Here is a 22,769-nt window from a genome sequence, read left to right as displayed (position 1 = left end):
TGTCATCTACAGGTCATTCACTATACAACACACTTCTATATGATCCTCTACTGTCCTCTACTGGTCATTCACTATACAACACACTTCTATATGATCCTCTACTGTCATCTACAGGTCATTCACTATACAACACACTTCTATATGATCCTCTACTGTCATCTACTGGTCATTCACTACACAACACACTTCTATATGATTCTCTACTGTCCTCTACTGGTCATTCACTATACAACACACTTCTATATGATCCTCTACTGCCCTCTACTGGTCATTCACTACACAACACACTTCTATATGATCCTTTACTGCCCTCTACTGGTCATTCACTATACAACACACTTCTATATGATCCTCTACTGCCATCTACTGGTCATTCACTATACAACACACTTCTATTTGATCCTCTACTGCCCTCTACTGGTCATTCACTATACAACACACTTCTATATGATCCTCTACTGCCCTCTACTGGTCATTCACTACACAACACACTTCTATATGATCCTCTACTGCCCTCTACTGGTCATTCACTATACAACACACTTCTATATGATCCTCTACTGCCATCTACTGGTCATTCACTATACAACACACTTCTATATGATCCTCTACTGTCATCTACAGGTCATTCACTATACAACACACTTCTATATGATCCTCTACTGTCCTCTACTGGTCATTGACTACACAACACACTTCTATATGATCCTCTACTGTCCTCTACTGGTCATTGACTACACAACACACTTCTATATGATCCTCTACTGCCCTCTACTGGTCATTCACTATACAACACACTTCTATATGATCCTCTACTGTCCTCTACTGGTCATTCACTATACAACACACTTCTATATGATCCTCTACTGCCATCTACTGGTCATTCTCTATACAACACACTTCTATATGATCCTCTACTGCCATCTACTGGTCATTCTCTATACAACACACTTCTATATGATCCTCTACTGCCATCTACTGGTCATTCACTATACAACATACTTCTATATGATCCTCTACTGTCCTCTACTGGTCATTCACTATACAACGCACTTCTATATGATCCTCTACTGCCCTCTACTGGTCATTCACTATACAACACACTTCTATATGATCCTCTACTGCCCTCTACTGGTCATTCACTATACAACACACTTCTATATGATCCTCTACTGCCCTCTACTGGTCATTCACTATACAACACACTTCTATATGATCCTCTACTGTCATCTACTGGTCATTCACTATACAACACACTTCTATATGATCCTCTACTTTCACCTACTGGTCATTCACTATACAACACACTTCTATATGATCCTCTACTGTCCTCTACTGGCCATTCACTATACAACACACTTCTATATGATCCTCTACTGCCATCTACTGGTCATTCTCTATACAACACACTTCTATATGATCCTCTACTATCCTCTACTGGTCATTCACTATACAACACACTTCTATATGATCCTCTACTGCCCTCTACTGGTCATTCACTATACAACACTATATTGCTGGGGGAGCACATTGCAATGGCTTCTATCCTAAAGGCTTCTATCTCTAAGTGATTCTTTCTACAAGTGATGCACTTCAATCTCTGCACTTCATCGATTGCACGAAGCAAACAAATATAGCAAACTGCACTGGAAAGCACCTAACAGACTGCAGGTGACCCTTCCTCTCTATTAAGCCCTCCTGTAACATGCACTCTCTACCACTTCTTCTGACACTCGTGTCCTCTCTCCTCAAACTCTCTCACCTTCACCCCCCCTCTCCACCCGCCTGCTTATACAGATCACCCTGCCTTCTGTCTTCTCCCTACTACTGCTCCTACCAACTCTTGCTCATTCTACATCCATACACTGATAAAACCTCCAGTACTCTGAGACATGCCCCTTCACATAAATCACATTCCCACATGACCTCTCTCACCCTCCTGCTTCTCCTAATCTCTGGTGACATATCCCCAAACCCTGGGCCACCATCATCTGTCTTTGCCCAACGCTCCCATTCCCCTACACCCTCTGGCAGGAGCCGTAACCCACAGAACTTGGTCTCTATTCCTCTTTCCAAAACCAGCCCCCCCTTTTCCTGTGCCCTTTGGAATGCACGTTCTGTCTGCAACAAACTCACCGCCCTTCACGACCTCTTTTTTACAAATTCCTTTAACCTACTTGCCATTACTGAAGCCTGGCTTCATGAATCAGATACTGCTTCTCCTGCTTCCCTCTCCCATGGAGGCCTTCTCTGGACACACTCCCCCAGACCAAGTGGACTGAAGGGAGGTGGCGTGGGAATCCTTCTAGCCCCATGCACCACCTATCAGGTACTTCACCCACCTCCCTCTCTGACACTCTCCTCTTTTGAGGCACATTGCATTCGTCTTTTCTCTCCCATTTCTCTAAGAATTGCTGTCATCTACTGGCCCCCTGGACTAGTATCAGCCTTTCTTGATGACTTCTCTGCCTGGTTACCCTACTTTCTCTCTTCTGAAATCCCCACAATTAATCTAGGGGACTTCAACATCCCTGTCAACATTAACACTACTAATACTTCTAAACTTCTCAGTCTAACCTCATCGCTTGACCTGAAGCAATGGATACAGGCTCCTACCCACTCCAACGGCAACACCCTTGACCTTGCCTTCTCCTATCTGTGCACTCCGTGCAACCTTTCCAACAATCCACTCCCACTCTCTGATCACCACCTTATTAGTTTTGCTCTCTCCCTGTCTTCCACCTCTTCTCCCTCCAACCGCCTAACAATTACACGTAGAAACCTTCGCCACCTCAACCCTTCTCTTCTCTACTCTGCTACTGATCACCTCTATGACAAAATCTCACCCCTGTCCTGCCCCAACCTAGACACTTTCATCTACAACAGCTCACTGTCTTCCTCCCTAGACAAGCTTGCCCCCCTCACTACACGCAGAATTAGGCCCCGACTGCTACAACCCTGGCAAACAGATGACACCAGAAGTCTCAGAAAACGTAGCCGCGCTCTTGAGCGCATGTGGCATAAGACTAAAACCCAGGAAGACTTCATACAATATAAATCTGCCCTCCTAAAATACTACTCCTGCCTTCACACTGCCAAACAGACCTACTTTATCACACTCATTAACACCTTCTCATCCAGTCCACGTCAACTCTTCTCTACCTTCAATACTCTACTCTGTTCTCCACCGCCTCCACCCACCAACTCACTCACTGCCCAGGAGATCTCTTCTCTACCTTCAACACTCTACTCTGTCCTCCACCCACCAACCAACTCACTCACTGCCCAGGAGATCGCCAATCACTTCAAAACTAAGATTGATACAATTCATGAGGAGATCACCAATGCGCAAAAACCTCCCCCATGCAACACCCCATGTCCACAGATACAATCATTAGTTCCCTCATTCAACCCTGCTACTATTAATGAGGTTGCTAAACTTTTATCTAATACTCATCTAACCACCTGTCCCCTGGATCCTGTTCCCTCGCAAATGCTACGCTCACCCTCTGACTCAATTCTACACTCTCTAACTCACATTTTCAACCTCTCCCTCTCTTGTGGCATCTTCCCAAACTCTCTAAAACATGCGCTGGTCACCCCCATACTAAAAAAGCCCTCACTGCACCCCACCAATCTCAACAACTTACGTCCCATCTCCTTACACTCCTTCTCCTCCAAACTTCTTGAAAGACTGGTCTACAACCGACTAAGCGACCATCTGACCATGATTAAACTTCTTGATCCCCTTCAGTCCGGTTTTCGCACTCAACACTCCACGGAAACTGCTCTCCTTAAACTCTCAAATGACCTACTAATGGCTAAAGCCAATGGACACTATTCTGTACTACTTCTCCTGGATCTCTCTGCTGCCTTTGACACAGTGGACAACCCCCTCCTCCTCAAAAAACTCCACTCCTTTGGTCTCCGTGACTGTACTCTTCGCTGGTTCTCATCCTACCTATCCCACTGCTCCTTCAGTGTCACTTACAACTCTACTTCCTCCTCTCCTCTTCCTTTTTCCGTTGGGGTCCCCCAAGGTTCTGTTCTTGGACCTCTCCTTTTCTCAATCTACACCACCTCCTTGGGTCAGTTGATTGCCTCCCATGGCTTTAAATATCATCTCTACGCTGATGACACCCAAATCTATCTCTCCACCCCCCAGTTCTCTCCATCTGTCTCCTCACGCATCACCAACTTACTAGCAGACATATCAGCCTGGATGTCACATCACTTTCTCAAACTCAACCTATCCAAAACCAAGCTCATGATATTTCCTCCCTCAGGTGCCACTTCCCCTGATCTCCCTGTCAAGATCAACGGCTCAACTATCAACCCATCCCCCCACGCCAAGGTCCTAGGTGTAATCCTGGACTCTGAACTAACCTTTCGACCCCACATTCTATCACTATCCAAAGCTTGCCGCCTCAATCTCCGCAACATCTCCAAGATACGCCCCTTCCTAACTAATGTCACCACAAAGCTTCTAATCCACTCCCTGGTCATCTCCCGCCTCGACTACTGCAACTCCCTCCTCATTGGTTTACCTCTAAATAGGCTCCTCCCCACTTCAGTCCATTATGAACGCTGCTGCCAGGCTCATCCACCTCACAAATCGCTCAGCGTCTGCTACACCCCTCTGCCAATCCCTCCATTGGCTGCCACTCAGTCACCGAATTAAATTCAAGATACTAACTATAACTTACAAAGCCGTCCACAACCTGGCCCCAGCTACATCTCTAACCTGGTCACAAAATACCAACCTAATCGTTCTCTTCACTCCTCCCAAGACCTCCTGCTCTCAAACTCCCTTGTCACCTCATCCCATGCTCGCCTTCAGGACTTCTCCAGAGCCTCTCCCATCCTCTGGAATGCTCTTCCCCAATCCGTCCGATTTTCTCCTACTTTATCCACTTTCAGACGATCCCTGAAAACTCATCTCTTCAGAGAAGCCTATCTGGCCCCCACCTAACAACTGTACATTTATCTTCTCAATCAGCACATCCCCCACAGTTATTACCTCTTGTATCTCTTGACCTTCCCTCTTAGATTGTAAGCTCTAAGGAGCAGGGCCCTCTGATTCCTACTGTATTAAAGTGTATTGTATTTGTACTGTCTACCCTCAAGTTGTAAAGCGCTACGTAAACTGTTGGAGCTATATAAATACTGTATAATAATAATATATGATCCTCTACTGCCATCTACTGGTCATTCACGACAAAACATACTTCTATATGATCCTCTACTGCCCTCTACTGGTCATTCACGACAAAACATACTTCTATATGATCCTCTACTGTCCTCTACTGGTCATTCACTATACAACACACTTCTATATGATCCTCTACTGCCCTCTACTGGTCATTCACTATACAACACACTTCTATATGATCCTCTACTGCCCTCTACTGGTCATTCACTATACAACACACTTCTATATGATCCTCTACTGTCCTCTACTGGTCATTCACGACAAAACATACTTCTATATAATCCTCTACTGCCCTCTCCTGGTCATTCACTATACAACACACTTCTATATGATCCTCTACTGCCCTCTACTGGTCATTCACTATACAACACACTTCTATATGATTCTCTACTGTCATCTACTGGTCATTCACGATACAACACACTTCTATACGATCCTCTACTGCCCTTTACTGGCCATTCACTATACAACACACTTCTATATGATCCTCTACTGCCCTCTACTGGTCATTCACTATACAACACACTTCTATATGATCCTCTACTGTCATCTACTGGTCATTCACTATACAACATACCTCTATATGATCCTCTACTGCCCTCTACTGGTCATTCACTATACAACACACTTCTATATGATCCTCTACTGCCCTCTACTGGTCATTCACTATACAACACACTTCTATATGATCCTCTACTGTCATCTACTGGTCATTCACTATACAACACACTTCTATATGATCCTCTACTGCCATCTACTGGTCATTCACTATACAACACACTTCTATATGATCCTCTTCTGCCATCTACTGGTCATTCACTATACAACACACTTCTATATGATCCTCTGCTGTCATCTACTGGTCATTCACTATACAACACACTTCTATATGATCCTCTACTGACATCTACTGGTCATTCACTATACAACACACTTCTATACAGTCCTCTACTGGTCATTCACTATACAACATACTTCTATATGATCCTCTACTGCCCTCTACTGGTCATTCACTATACAACACACTTCTATATGATCCTCTACTGCCCTCTACTGGTCATTCACTATACAACACACTTCTATATGATCCTCTACTGCCCTCTACTGGTCATTCACTATACAACACACTTCTATATGATCCTCTACTGCCCTCTACTGGTGATTCACTATACAACACACTTCTATATGATCCTCTACTGCCCTCTACTGGTCATTCACTATACAACACACTTCTATATGATCCTCTACTGCCCTCTACTGGTCATTCACTATACAACACACTTCTATATGATCCTCTACTGCCATCTACTGGTCATTCACTATACAACACACTTCTATATGATCCTCTTCTGCCATCTACTGGTCATTCACTATACAACACACTTCTATATGATCCTCTGCTGTCATCTACTGGTCATTCACTATACAACACACTTCTATATGATCCTCTACTGACATCTACTGGTCATTCACTATACAACACACTTCTATACAGTCCTCTACTGGTCATTCACTATACAACATACTTCTATATGATCCTCTACTGCCCTCTACTGGTCATTCACTATACAACACACTTCTATATGATCCTCTACTGCCCTCTACTGGTCATTCACTATACAACACACTTCTATATGATCCTCTACTGCCCTCTACTGGTCATTCACTATACAACACACTTCTATATGATCCTCTACTGTCACCTACTGGTCATTCACTATACAACACACTTCTATATGATCCTCTACTGCCCTCTACTGGTCATTCACTATACAACACACTTCTATACGATCCTCTACTGCCCTCTACTGGTCATTCACTATACAACACACTTCTATATGATCCTCTACTGCCCTCTACTGGTGATTCACTATACAACACACTTCTATATGATCCTCTACTGCCCTCTACTGGTCATTCACTATACAACACACTTCTATATGATCCTCTACTGCCCTCTACTGGTCATTCACTATACAACACACTTCTATATGATCCTCTACTGCCATCTACTGGTCATTCACTATACAACACACTTCTATATGATCCTCTACTATCCTCTACTGGTCATTCACTATACAACACACTTCTATATGATCCTCTACTGTCCTCTACTGGTCATTCACTATACAACACACTTCTAAATGATCCTCTACTGCCCTCTACTGGTCATTCACTATACAACACACTTCTATATGATCCTCTACTGTCATCTACAGGTCATTCACTACACAACACACTTCTATATGATCCTCTACTGCCATCTACTGGTCATTCACTATACAACACACTTCTATATGATCCTCTACTGTCATCTACAGGTCATTCACTACACAACACACTTCTATATGATCCTCTACTGCCCTCTACTGGTCATTCACTATACAACACACTTCTATATGATCCTCTACTGTCATCTACTGGTCATTCTCTATACAACACACTTCTATATGATCCTCTACTGCCCTCTACTGGTCATTCACTATACAACACACTTCTATATGATCCTCTACTGTCATCTACTGGTCATTCACTATACAACACACTTCTATATGATCCTCTACTGTCATCTACAGGTCATTCACTATACAACACACTTCTATATGATCCTCTACTGTCATCTACTGGTCATTCACTATACAACACACTTCTATATGATCCTCTACTGTCATCTACTGGTCATTCACTATACAACACACTTCTATATGATCTTCTACTGTCATCTACAGGTCATTCACTATACAACACACTTCTATATGATCCTCTACTGTCCTCTACTGGTCATTCACTATACAACACACTTCTATATGATCCTCTACTGCCCTCTACTGGTCATTCACTATACAACACACTTCTATATGATCCTCTACTGTCATCTACTGGTCATTCACTATACAACACACTTCTATATGATCCTCTACTGTCCTCTACTGGTCATTCACTATACAAAACACTTCTATATGATCCTCTACTGCCATCTACTGGTTATTCACTATACAACACACTTCTATATGATCCTCTACTGTCATCTACTGGTCATTCACTATACAACACACTTCTATATGATCCTCTACTGCCCTCTACTGGTCATTCACTATACAACACACTTCTATATGATCCTCTACTGCCCTCTACTGGTCATTCACTATACAACACACTTCTATATGATCCTCTACTGTCATCTACTGGTCATTCACTATACAACACACTTCTATATGATCCTCTACTGCCATCTACTGGTCATTCACTATACAACACACTTCTATATGATCCTCTACTGCCCTCTACTGGTCATTCACTATACAACACACTTCTATATGATCCTCTACTGTCATCTACTGGTCATTCACTATACAACACACTTCTATATGATCCTCTACTGCCATCTACTGGTCATTCACTATACAACACACTTCTATATGATCCTCTACTGTCATTTACTGGTCATTCACTATACAACACACTTCTGTATGATCCTCTACTGCCATCTACTGTTCATTCACTATAAAACACACTTCTATATGATCCTCTACTGCCCTCTACTGGTCATTCACTATACAACACACTTCTATATGATCCTCTACTGCCCTCTACTGGTCATTCACTATACAACACACTTCTATATGATCCTCTACTGTCATCTACTGGTCATTTATTACACAACACACTTCTATATGATCCTCTACTGTCCTCTACTGGTCATTCACTATACAACACACTTCTATATGATCCTCTACTGCCCTCTACTGGTCATTCACTATACAACACTCTTCTATATGATCCTCTACTGCCATCTACTGGTCATTCACTATACAACACACTTCTATTTGATCCTCTACTGCCCTCTACTGGTCATTCACAATACAACACACTTCTATATGATCCTCTACTGTCATCTACAGGTCATTCACTATACAAAACACTTCTATATGATCCTCTACTGTCCTCTACTGGTCATTCACTATACAACACACTTCTATATGATCCTCTACTGTCCTCTACTGGTCATTCACTATACAACACACTTCTATATGATCCTCTACTGTCCTCTACTGGTCATTCACTATACAACACACTTCTATATGATCCTCTACTGCAGGCATGTACTGGCCATCGGGAGTACCGGGAGATTCCCGGTGGGCCGATGGCTCAGTGGGCCAGTCGGGTGTGGTCCTGGATCCGCTCCTCTCTGACAGTGAGAGATCGCAATTTCACTCCTGTCAGTGTTGCCAACCTACCAGATTGAAATTTACTGACACAACACCCAAAATTTACTGGCACAGCCACGTTTTTACTGGCATTTCCAAAAGTTACAAAATTACAGTTTTAAGCACACTTTTTTGTATTTAGGCTACAAACAAGTACAAAATGCAATTAGCAATGTGATTTAAGGTAGATATTAAGGAAAAAAAAGTTCTTATTTTATTTACGATAGTAAATACGATAGGTTTAGTAGTAAGTAAGTAGCTGAGGGACAGGACTCAGGAGGACAAGAAGTGAAAATGGGCGGCACACACACACGTGAAATTGACTCTCACTGCGACACGGAGAGCAGTACAGATGATGATGACACCTCACCGACATGTCCCCTCCCGAGTCATAGGGACAGTCTCTCTCCACGCCAGATGGTCCCTTCAGTCCAAACAGCACTGACAGTCCCGCTCCCAGCTTGCCTTACCTCACACAAGGTTCTAGACGCTCGGCTCGGCTCCCTTGCACTATGACATCACACAAAACGCTCAGGCACTGATTCCACCAGACCCATCACCCGCCAGCGATGCCCAAACACACTATAGAAGGCACTCAAATGGTCTTGGCTGGGCCAAGCGTCACAGCCATGTTTTTATACTGGCAACCTTTTTCTGTCACTGGCATTTACTGGCAGGAGAAAAGTGCCCATTTTTTACTGGCTGCCAGTAAAAATACTGACGGTTGGCAACACTGACTCCTGTCAGGAGGAGCTTCTGTCATATGATGGAGAGCATGAGGCGTTATTCTCCCTCCAGCCTGCAGGGGGAGATAGACCAACGGTAGACTTTCCTTCCTCTCTCCCCTTATCAATTGTTATCACATGACTGGAGAGAGGAAGGAGAAGCTGCCTGAAAACTGTGAGTACAAGAGGGAGGGGGAGGGGGAGGACACTGATGTGAAGGGCTTCTGATGGGGGCTCTCAAAATTAAAGTGGGTCAAAGATGAGGAAGTCCAGGGCCTAATTTATGTCCCAGTCCAGCCCTGTCTACTGGTCATTCACTATACAACACATGTGTAGGGGGGTGTAGTACATAGAATGGAGGACATGAAGGGGTTAATGATGATCTCCCCCCCTCCCCCGTCTTCTCTGATTGGATCTCATGTGTAGGGGGAGGGGTGTAGTACATAGAATGGAGGACATGAAGGGGTTAATGATGATCTCCCCTCCCCCGTCCCTCGTTTTCTCTGATTGGATCTCATGTGTAGGGGGGAGGGGTGTAGTACATAGAATGGAGGACATGAAGGGGTTAATGATGATCTCCTCCCCTCCCTCGTCCCTCGTTTTCTCTGATTGGATCTCATGTGTAGGGGGGGAGGGGTGTAGTACATAGAATGGAGGACATGAAGGGGTTAATGATGATCTCCTCCCCTCCCCCGTCCCTCGTTTTCTCTGATTGGATCTCATGTGTAGGGGGGAGGGGTGTAGTACATAGAATGGAGGACATGAAGGGGTTAATGATGATCATCTCCCCTCCCCCGTCCTTCGTTTTCTCTGATTGGATCTCATGTGTAGGGGGAGGAGTGTAGTACATAGAATGGAGGACATGAAGGGGTTAATGATGATCTCCTCCCCTCCCCCGTCCCTCGTTTTCTCTGATTGGATCTCATGTGTAGGGGGGAGGGGTGTAGTACATAGAATGGAGGACATGAAGGGGTTAATGATGATCTCCTCCCCTCCCCCGTCCCTCGTTTTCTCTGATTGGATCTCATGTGTAGGGGGAGGGGTGTAGTACATAGAATGGAGGACATGAAGGGGTTAATGATGATCTCCTCCCCTCCCCCGTCCCTCGTTTTCTCTGATTGGATCTCATGTGTAGGGGGGGAGGGGTGTAGTACATAGAATGGAGGACATGAAGGGGTTAATGATGATCTCCTCCCCTCCCCCGTCCCTCGTTTTCTCTGATTGGATCTCATGTGTAGGGGGGAGGAGTGTAGTACATAGAATGGAGGACATGAAGGGGTTAATGATGATCTCCTCCCCTCCCCCGTCCCTCGTTTTCTCTGATTGGATCTCATGTGTAGGGGGGGAGGGGTGTAGTACATAGAATGGAGGACATGAAGGGGTTAATGATGATCTCCTCCCCTCCCCCGATCCTCGTTTTCTCTGATTGGATCTCATGTGTAGGGGGGGAGGGGTGTAGTACATAGAATGGAGGACATGAAGGGGTTAATGATGATCTCCTCCCCTCCCCCATCCCTCGTTTTCTCTGATTGGATCTCATGTGTAGGGGGGGGGAGGGGTGTAGTACATAGAATGGAGGACATGAAGGGGTTAATGATGATCTCCCCTCCCCCGTCCCTCGTTTTCTCTGATTGGATCTCATGTGTAGGGGGGGAGGGGTGTAGTACATAGAATGGAGGACATGAAGGGGTTAATGATGATCTCCTCCCCTCCCCCGTCCCTCGTTTTCTCTGATTGGATCTCATGTGTAGGGGGAGGGGTGTAGTACATAGAATGGAGGACATGAAGGGGTTAATGATGATCTCCTCCCCTCCCCCATCCCTCGTTTTCTCTGATTGGATCTCATGTGTAGGGGGAGGGGTGTAGTAGATAGAATGGAGGACATGAAGGGGTTAATGATGATCTCCCCTCCCCCGTCCCTCGTTTTCTCTGATTGGATCTCATGTGTAGGGGGAGGGGTGTAGTACATAGAATGGAGGACATGAAGGGGTTAATGATAATCTCCTCCCCTCCCCCGATCCTCGTTTTCTCTGATTGGATCTCATGTGTAGGGGGAGGGGTGTAGTACATAGAATGGAGGACATGAAGGGGTTAATGATGATCTCCTCCCCTCCCCCGATCCTCGTTTTCTCTGATTGGATCTCATGTGTAGGGGGAGGGGTGTAGTACATAGAATGGAGGACATGAAGGGGTTAATGATGATCTCCTCCCCTCCCCCGTCCCTCGTTTTCTCTGATTGGATCTCATGTGTAGGGGGGGGAGGGGTGTAGTACATAGAATGGAGGACATGAAGGGGTTAATGATGATCTCCCCTCCCCCGTCCCTCGTTTTCTCTGATTGGATCTCATGTGTAGGGGGGTGTAGTACATAGAATGGAGGACATGAAGGGGTTAATGATGATCTCCTCCCCTCCCCCGTCCCTCGTTTTCTCTGATTGGATCTCATGTGTAGGGGGGAGGGGTGTAGTACATAGAATGGAGGACATGAAGGGGTTAATGATGATCTCCCCTCCCCCGTCCCTCGTTTTCTCTGATTGGATCTCATGTGTAGGGGGGGAGGGGTGTAGTACATAGAATGGAGGACATGAAGGGGTTAATGATGATCTCCCCTCCCCCGTCCCTCGTTTTCTCTGATTGGATCTCATGTGTAGGGGGAGGGGTGTAGTACATAGAATGGAGGACATGAAGGGGTTAATGATGATCTCCTCCCCTCCCCCGTCCCTCGTTTTCTCTGATTGGATCTCATGTGTAGGGGGGAGGGGTGTAGTACATAGAATGGAGGACATGAAGGGGTTAATGATGATCTCCTCCCCTCCCCCATCCCTCGTTTTCTCTGATTGGATCTCATGTGTAGGGGGAGGGGTGTAGTACATAGAATGGAGGACATGAAGGGGTTAATGATGATCTCCTCCCCTCCCCCGTCCCTCGTTTTCTCTGATTGGATCTCATGTGTAGGGGGGGAGGGGTGTAGTACATAGAATGGAGGACATGAAGGGGTTAATGATGATCTCCCCTCCCCCGTCCCTCGTTTTCTCTGATTGGATCTCATGTGTAGGGGGAGGGGTGTAGTACATAGAATGGAGGACATGAAGGGGTTAATGATGATCTCCTCCCCTCCCCCGTCCCTCGTTTTCTCTGATTGGATCTCATGTGTAGGGGGGGAGGGGTGTAGTACATAGAATGGAGGACATGAAGGGGTTAATGATGATCTCCTCCCCTCCCCCATCCCTCGTTTTCTCTGATTGGATCTCATGTGTAGGGGGGGAGGGGTGTAGTACATAGAATGGAGGACATGAAGGGGTTAATGATGATCTCCTCCCCTCCCCCATCCCTCGTTTTCTCTGATTGGATCTCATGTGTAGGGGGGGAGGGGTGTAGTAGATAGAATGGAGGACATGAAGGGGTTAATGATGATCTCCCCTCCCCCGTCCCTCGTTTTCTCTGATTGGATCTCATGTGTAGGGGGAGGGGTGTAGTACATAGAATGGAGGACATGAAGGGGTTAATGATGATCTCCTCCCCTCCCCCGTCCCTCGTTTTCTCTGATTGGATCTCATGTGTAGGGGGGGAGGGGTGTAGTACATAGAATGGAGGACATGAAGGGGTTAATGATGATCTCCTCCCCTCCCCCCTCCCCCGTCTTCTCTGATTGGATCTCATGTGTAGGGGGGGAGGAGTGTAGTACATAGAATGGAGGACATGAAGGGGTTAATGATGATCTCCCCTCCCCCGTCCCTCGTTTTCTCTGATTGGATCTCATGTGTAGGGGGGAGGGGTGTAGTACATAGAATGGAGGACATGAAGGGGTTAATGATGATCTCCCCTCCCCCGTCCCTCGTTTTCTCTGATTGGATCTCATGTGTAGGGGGGGAGGGGTGTAGTACATAGAATGGAGGACATGAAGGGGTTAATGATGATCTCCTCCCCTCCCCCGTCCCTCGTTTTCTCTGATTGGATCTCATGTGTAGGGGGGGAGGGGTGTAGTACATAGAATGGAGGACATGAAGGGGTTAATGATGATCTCCTCCCCTCCCCCATCCCTCGTTTTCTCTGATTGGATCTCATGTGTAGGGGGGGAGGGGTGTAGTACATAGAATGGAGGACATGAAGGGGTTAATGATGATCTCCTCCCCTCCCCCCTCCCCCGTCTTCTCTGATTGGATCTCATGTGTAGGGGGGAGGGGTGTAGTACATAGAATGGAGGACATGAAGGGGTTAATGATGATCTCCCCTCCCCCGTCCCTCGTTTTCTCTGATTGGATCTCATGTGTAGGGGGGGAGGGGTGTAGTACATAGAATGGAGGACATGAAGGGGTTAATGATGATCTCCTCCCCTCCCCCATCCCTCGTTTTCTCTGATTGGATCTCATGTGTAGGGGGGGAGGGGTGTAGTACATAGAATGGAGGACATGAAGGGGTTAATGATGATCTCCTCCCCTCCCCCATCCCTCGTTTTCTCTGATTGGATCTCATGTGTAGGGGGGGAGGGGTGTAGTAGATAGAATGGAGGACATGAAGGGGTTAATGATGATCTCCCCTCCCCCGTCCCTCGTTTTCTCTGATTGGATCTCATGTGTAGGGGGAGGGGTGTAGTACATAGAATGGAGGACATGAAGGGGTTAATGATGATCTCCTCCCCTCCCCCGTCCCTCGTTTTCTCTGATTGGATCTCATGTGTAGGGGGGGGAGGGGTGTAGTACATAGAATGGAGGACATGAAGGGGTTAATGATGATCTCCTCCCCTCCCCCGTCCCTCGTTTTCTCTGATTGGATCTCATGTGTAGGGGGGGAGGGGTGTAGTAGATAGAATGGAGGACATGAAGGGGTTAATGATGATCTCCCCTCCCCCGTCCCTCGTTTTCTCTGATTGGATCTCATGTGTAGGGGGGAGGGGTGTAGTAGATAGAATGGAGGACATGAAGGGGTTAATGATTGTCACGGAACGCCCCACACTCCGCTTGAGTGCTTCCGTCATATACCGCTTCCTAAGTTCTGGAACACGAGTCCAATGGATCTGGCTATAGGAACCCCAAGAACTAGACAACACCAGTCTTGGAGTACATCAGAACTACCTTTATTTTGAGATCTCACAGACCTTTATACAGCAGGGATGACTCAAAGCTAACCTAATTAACATGACCTAATTTACTACAAAATGTACCCAGACCAGATGACAGTCTTGTGGGCACCGAGCTTCACACATTAATACAATTAACAATACAAACAACAATCTCCCCCCTCCTCAGCCTAGACCATTCGTCTATTAGCCAGTGCTGGTGGCTAATGTGATCAGCTCTCTCAATTAACATAAACACATGTTGATAACACCAGCATCTCCTCACAGGATGTGTCCCAGCAGAATGAATCAGTCTTATCAGCAGGGGGCTGCTGGAGGAATCCCCCCTCCCTCTTCAGGGACACAAATATACAGTAAGGAGTCCCCATACAATATATACATGACTGAGTCCGATTAATACAGTTCAGACTGGATTTCTCATTCACCTCAAATGCTAGGGCCCATAATCGGTGGGCAACAGGCTTGCACACAGTCCTCTCCAACAGCCTCCGTCCCGGCCAGGTCCGTGACATTTCTCCCCTTTCGGCAGGAGACTAACACAGGAGGAGACCCCAGACGGGTTGACTCCGAAGTTAGTCCACAGCTCCAGTCCTCTACTGCCTGTACCCACACAGTACCCCAAACAAATCATCCCAAACAGTGCATTACTCACCCAGCCATCCTCTGCCTCTCTCAGAGAACATATCTGCCGCTGGGGAGAGGCCCGGACTGGCCCTTCTCCCTGGAATCCTTTCTGCCGCTGGAGAGAAGACAGGGGGACTGGGCTCACTCCATCCTGCTGTTGGGGATCTGGGCCGACTGCCCAGCATCCCTGGGGTATACAGGTGGGGACTGAAGCCCCATCAACTGACACCAGATCAAGCTGCAGTTGTGAGGTGATGACTGCATTCTCTCCATGGATCCTGATCTGTAGCTCGCGATAGACTGCCACCTCCTCACCTTGGGCCTCCACAATTGCTGCAGGTGTGGGGCAGAGGTCTTGGACCCTCTGTCCGGTTGCCAGCACTTCTGCTGGGGGTTTGCCAGGTGGTTCCTCCTCTACAGAAACGTCTATTAAATCCCCAGTCTCTGGAATTGGTAAAAGTGTGGGGCAGAGGTCTTGGACCCTCTGTTCAGTTACCAGATCTTCAGCTGGAGAAGTTTGTTTTAACTCCGTAGATGCTGCTGGCAGAAAATCACATGTCCCTGTCAGTGTTGTGGGAGAAAGGCCGACTACCTCTTCTCTCAGGAAGGCCGAAGCCACTGTTGGTGCTGGGCAGAACACAGTGAACTTTGGCCCTGATAGCAGCTCTTCTGCTGGAGGCTCATCAGGTTGTTCTTCCTCAGCAGAAAAGTCTATTAAATCCTCTACCTCTATAACTGGTGTCTGTGGATAGAGGTTCACCATCTCCTGTCCGTGGAACTCAGAAGATGCCATCAGTGCTGAGCAGAGCGCAATGAAGTTTGGCCCTAATCCCAACTCTTCTGCTGGGGGCTCACCCGACGGTTCTTCCTCAGCAGAAAAGTCTATCAAATCCCATGTCTCTGCAACTGATGTCGGGGAATAGGGGTTCACCATCTCCTGTCCATGGAACCCAGAAGATGTTATCAGTGCTGGGCAGAGGTTAGCAGAGCTCTGCCCTGTTGTCAGCACTTCAGGTTTGGGGACGGCAATCTCCAGATTTTCCACTGCAGATTCTCTGGCATGCTGCTGGACAGGCACATTCCTCCATCCAAGATCATCCCATGCAGAAACAGGATCATCAAGGTCAGTCAGCACTTGCTGCATCCGCCATAAGACCTCCGCCTCTATAGCTGTGGGGGCAGGTTGGCAAAGCACACTATCGCTCTGCCACATTGCCGACTCTTCAGCCAGGATTTCAGGGTTGTCAGCTGGTATTTCCTGATAGTCCCAGGCAAAGGGAGCCCAGCCCTGGCACTGAGCAATGTCTAGCAGCCGTCTGTAGGCGATCTCTAGCTCCCATTCCTGAACGGCCAGAAACTCCAAATCTTCCTGTGCCCAGTGCACTTCCGAAATGTTCAGTAGCCCTTCTCTGAAATCCATGATTTCGTCCACCCGCCACTCCAAATCACTCCCAAAGTTAGGGTCCCCTGTCAGCTTCACATACAACAGTCCCAAGCCGCCGTAGCTTAAGCCTTCCGTTGGGCTGTCATCCGCTATCCAGGGACATGCTTGGGATACATGCCACCGGAGGGCTCTGTAGCTCTCATCCAACTTCATCTCTGCCCAGACCAGCCTGCTTAATTCAGCTGTCTGCTTCTTGTGTGGTTTTTCTCCCAAAAAACGCACCCGCAGTCCGTACTGCGACCAGTACCTTTCCTCGATGGAGGGGAGAACTTTTCCCTGGTGTCGCTGCTCACGGGCTAGCGCTTCCTTCCAGAGTTTGCAGCGAATAGAATCACACCATCCCAGCAGGACCTGCTCTGATACTGGTCCTCTGTGCTGTATCTGCATCTCTCGCAACCTCCTTCTGAATTCCTCATCCATGGTGGCTGGTATCTGTACCTCTCCTCTTCTGCTATCTGGACCTTGGATCCAGATGGAAGTTTGGATGTCCCAGACTGCAGGAAGCTTTCCCGCTGCTTGCCACCAATGTCACGGAACGCCCCACACTCCGCTTGAGTGCTTCCGTCATATACCGCTTCCTAAGTTCTGGAACACGAGTCCAATGGATCTGGCTATAGGAACCCCAAGAACTAGACAACACCAGTCTTGGAGTACATCAGAACTACCTTTATTTTGAGATCTCACAGACCTTTATACAGCAGGGATGACTCAAAGCTAACCTAATTAACATGACCTAATTTACTACAAAATGTACCCAGACCAGATGACAGTCTTGTGGGCACCGAGCTTCACACATTAATACAATTAACAATACAAACAACAATCTCCCCCTCCTCAGCCTAGACCATTCGTCTATTAGCCAGGGCTGGTGGCTAATGTGATCAGCTCTCTCAATTAACATAAACACATGTTGATAACACCAGCATCTCCTCACAGGATGTGTCCCAGCAGAATGAATCAGTCTTATCAGCAGGGGGCTGCTGGAGGAATCCCCCCTCCCTCTTCAGGGACACAAATCTACAGTAAGGAGTCCCCATACAATATATACATGACTGAGTCCGATTAATACAGTTCAGACTGGATTTCTCATTCACCTCAAATGCTAGGGCCCATAATCGGTGGGCAACAGGCTTGCACACAGTCCTCTCCAACAGCCTCCGCTCTGGCCATGCCCGTGACAATGATGATCTCCTCCCCTCCCCCGTCCCTCGTTTTCTCTGATTGGATCTCATGTGTAGGGGGGGGGGGGGGTGTTGTACATAGAATGGAGGACATGAAGGGGGTTAATGATGATATCCTCCCCTCCCCCGTCCCTCGTTTTCTCTGATTGGATCTCATGTGTAGGGGGAGGGGTGTAGTACATAGAATGGAAGACATGAAGGGGTTAATGATGATCTCCCCCCCTCCCCCGTCCCTCGTTTTCTCTGATTGGATCTCATGTGTAGGGGGGGAGGGGTGTAGTAGATAGAATGGAGGACATGAAGGGGTTAATGATGATCTCCTCCCCTCCCCCGTCCCTCGTTTTCTCTGATTGGATCTCATGTGTAGGGGGAGGGGTGTAGTACATAGAATGGAAGACATGAAGGGGTTAATGATGATCTCCTCCCCTCCCCGTCCCTCGTTTTCTCTGATTGGATCTCATGTGTAGGGGGGGGAGGGGTGTAGTAGATAGAATGGAGGACATGAAGGGGTTAATGATGATCTCCCCCCCTCCCCCATCCCTTGTTTTCTCTGATTGGATCTCATGTGTAGGGGGGGAGGGGTGTAGTAGATAGAATGGAGGACATGAAGGGGTTAATGATGATCTCCTCCCCTCCCCCGTCCCTCGTTTTCTCTGATTGGATCTCATGTGTAGGGGGAGGGGTGTAGTAGATAGAATGGAGGACATGAAGGGGTTAATGATGATCTCCTCCCCTCCCCCGTCCCTCGTTTTCTCTGATTGGATCTCATGTGTAGGGGGAGGGGTGTAGTACATAGAATGGAGGACATGAAGGGGTTAATGATGATCTCCCCTCCCCCGTCCCTCGTTTTCTCTGATTGGATCTCATGTGTAGGGGGAGGGGTGTAGTACATAGAATGGAGGACATGAAGGGGTTAATGATGATCTCCTCCCCTCCCCCGTCCCTCGTTTTCTCTGATTGGATCTCATGTGTAGGGGGAGGGGTGTAGTACATAGAATGGAGGACATGAAGGGGTTAATGATGATCTCCTCCCCTCCCCCGTCCCTCGTTTTCTCTGATTGGATCTCATGTGTAGGGGGGGAGGGGTGTAGTACATAGAATGGAGGACATGAAGGGGTTAATGATGATCTCCTCCCCTCCCCCGTCCCTCGTTTTCTCTGATTGGATCTCATGTGTAGGGGGGGAGGGGTGTAGTAGATAGAATGGAGGACATGAAGGGGTTAATGATGATCTCCTCCCCTCCCCCGATCCTCGTTTTATCGGATTTCCTCTTATTTCTATATTTGGTTGGGGGGGGGGGGGAAGGGAAGTTTTCGATTCTCCAGAACTTTGATTGTTGTGAAATATGGGAGGGCAGATTGTGGAGTCGGCAGTTTTCCTTTCCGGGATTTCGGGGGTGACTCGGAAGACCCCTCACCCTCCCCCGCAGTGTCTCCGGGATCATCAGACGGAGAAGATCTGACGCGGGAGGTAAGACGCAGCGTCCCGTCCCGTCAGAGGATGGCGCTCTATTGCTGCCGCTGGTCTGGTTGGTTATATGGCATCCAGATTTGGGGAAGGGGGGTGACATTGTCTGCGGGGGGGGGTGACATTGTCTGCGGGGGGGGTGACATTGTCTGCGGGGGGGTGACATTGTCTGCGGGGGGGGTGACATTGTCTGCAGGGGGGGGGTGACATTGTCTGCGGGGGGGGGTGACATTGTCTGCGGGGGGGGGGTGACATTGTCTGCGGGGGGGGTGACATTGTCTGCGGGGGGGGGGTGACATTGTCTGCGGGGGGGTGACATTGTCTGCGGGGGGGGTGACATTGTCTGTGGGGGGGTGACATTGTCTGCGGGGGGGTGACATTGTCTGTGGGGGGGGTGACATTGTCTGTGGGGGGGTGACATTGTCTGCGGGGGGGGTGACATTGTCTGCGGGGGGGGTGACATTGTCTGCGGGGGGGTGACATTGTCTGTGGGGGGGGTGACATTGTCTGTGGGGGGGGGTGACATTGTCTGTGGGGGGGGGGTGACATTGTCTGCGGGGGGGGGTGACATTGTCTGCGGGGGGGGTGACATTGTCTGCGGGGGGGGTGACATTGTCTGCGGGGGGGTGACATTGTCTGCGGGGGGGGGGGAGGGGGGGTGACATTGTCTGCGGGGGGGGAAGGGGGGTGACATTGTCTGCGGGGGGGGGTGACATTGTCTGCAGGGGGGGTGACATTGTCTGCGGGGGGGGTGACATTGTCTGTGGGGGGGGTGACATTGTCTGCGGGGGGGTGACATTGTCTGTGGGGGGGTGACATTGTCTGCGGGGGGGTGACATTGTCTGCGGGGGGGGTGACATTATCTGCGGGGGGGTGACATTATCTGCGGGGGGGGGGGAATTGGGGTTTGGCCATTTAAGGGGTAACTCCGGGATATCCAATCCACTTTACTTCTCCGTTTTTGATGAACCCCCTAAAATCCCCCCCACCCTCTGAGACGATGCAAAACTCCTGAATATCCCCCAGAGACCGTCTATGATGTCACCAAAGATTGTGTGAGGAACCCACCCAATCGTTATCAACAATTTGGGGTCATCATAATGCATTCACGCTCCTTGCTCCTCCCCCAAAGTCCGCTAATTAAAGGGTAACCCCGCCCCCATGGTGGTGATACCTGACAGTATGTGGCCGTTGATCTGACCTTCCAGATGGTATTTTCGTCCATTTTTGGAGTCTCTTGTAGTTCTCCAGCTACATGGTCACATCTGGCTTGCTTGGGGGGGGGGGGGGGCATTGTAGACACAATGCTGCCCGTGTTCATTGTTCCCCAGACAATCTGAACATTCCCTCACAGGATACTTCAAGAGCAGGGATGGGTTAGGAGAAGCTGGAGGTTTCCCCATTTCACTTCTCCATAGAGAACAATCATCATGTGTATGGTCCATCATGTGATCCAGAGCCTACAAAGAACATGCCCAAAATATGCCCCTCCCCTTAGAGCCGTCAACTACTTCATCAGTGTAGGTTGCAGGTTCTGCCCTTTTTAGGCCCCCCTTCCTACTAAAGTACCCCTTCTGCCCACCCCTCTTCCCAGCCCTGGTTACTCTTTAAACAAGCTTCCTGTGTCTGACCTGTGGGGGTGCTAGTCATGGACTGGTTTCGGTCTGGTCCATTCTAGCTCTAGTCTGATCTTGGACTGGGTCTGGTCTTGGTTTTGGTCTAGGTCTGGTCTGGTCTTTGGTTTTAGTTTTTGTCTGGTCTGGTCTTTGTCTGGTCTAGGTCTGCTCTTGATCTTGGTTTTGATCTGGCCTGATCTTTTCTGATCTGGTCTTGATCTTGATTTGCATCTGGTCTGGTCGTGCTCTTGGTTTTGGTCTGGGTCTGGTCTTGGTTTTTGTTTTGGTCTGATCTGGTCTGGTCTTGGCCCTGGTTTTGATCTGGTCTGGTCTTTGGCCTGGACTTTGTCTGGTTTTGCTATTGGTTTTGGTCCGGTCTGGTCTTGTCTTTGGTCTTGGTGTGGTGTGGTCTGGTCTTGGTTTTGGTCTTGATTTTGGTTTTTGTTTTGGTCTGGTTTTGCTGTTGGTTTTGGTCTGGTCTGGTCTTTTTGGTTTTGATCTGGTCTTGGTTTTGATCATGGTTTTTGTCTGGTCTGGTCTTGGAGTTGGTTTTGGTCTGGTCTTGGTTTGGTCTGGTCTGGTCTTTGGTCTTGCTCTTGGTTTTAGTCTGGTCTGGTCTTGTTCTTGGTTTTGGTCTGGTCTTGTTCTTGGTTTTGGTCTGGTCTTGTTCTTGGTTTTGGTCTGGTCTTGCTCTTGGTTTTGGTCTGGTCTGGTCTTGTTTTTGGTCTTGGTGTGGTCTGGTCTGGTCTTGGTCTTGATTTTGGTTTTTGTTTTGGTCTGGTCCTGGTTTTGATCATGGTTTTGGTCTGGTCTTGGAGTTGGTTTTGGTCTGGTCTTGCTCTTGGTTTGGTCTGGTCTCTGGTCTTGTTCTTGGTTTTGGTCTGGTCTGGTCTTGTTCTTGGTTTTGGTCTGGTCTTGCTCTTGGTTTTGGTCTGGTCTTTGGTCTTGTTCTTGGCTTTGGTCTGGTCTTGCTCTTGGTTTTGGTCTGGCCTGGTCTTTGGTCTTGGTTTTGCTCTTGGTTTTGGTCTGGTCTTGTTCTTGGTTTTGGTCTGGTCTTGTTCTTGGTTTTGGTCTGGTCATGCTCTTGGTTTTGGTCTGGTCCGGAGGGATGGAAGTAAATATCCCATCCTGTAGTAGTACACACAGGAGCTGACTGTCAGTAAAGATGGGCGGAGGAGGGAACGGGCTCTGTGCTGTCAAGAACTATTTATAAAGT

General features: G+C 48.0%; 1 protein-coding gene across 1 annotated transcript in view; it reads left to right on the top strand.

Annotated features, from left to right (window-relative positions):
- The first annotated feature begins 19,800 nt into the window (after positions 1–19,800).
- The window catches only part of LOC141133883 (asialoglycoprotein receptor 1-like), a 41,256-nt gene continuing 38,287 nt past the window's right edge, over positions 19,801–22,769 (top strand). The window contains exon 1 of the mRNA XM_073623483.1: positions 19,801–19,940. The gene's annotated coding sequence lies outside the window, so the exon portion shown is untranslated. The remainder of the gene's footprint in view (positions 19,941–22,769) is intronic.

This window comes from Aquarana catesbeiana, linkage group LG03, assembly GCF_042186555.1.
Source record: "Aquarana catesbeiana isolate 2022-GZ linkage group LG03, ASM4218655v1, whole genome shotgun sequence".
In the NCBI taxonomy this organism is placed as follows: Eukaryota; Metazoa; Chordata; class Amphibia; order Anura; family Ranidae; genus Aquarana; species Aquarana catesbeiana.
Note: the sequence above shows the minus strand (reverse complement) of the source record. Positions and strands in the feature narration are given on the sequence as shown.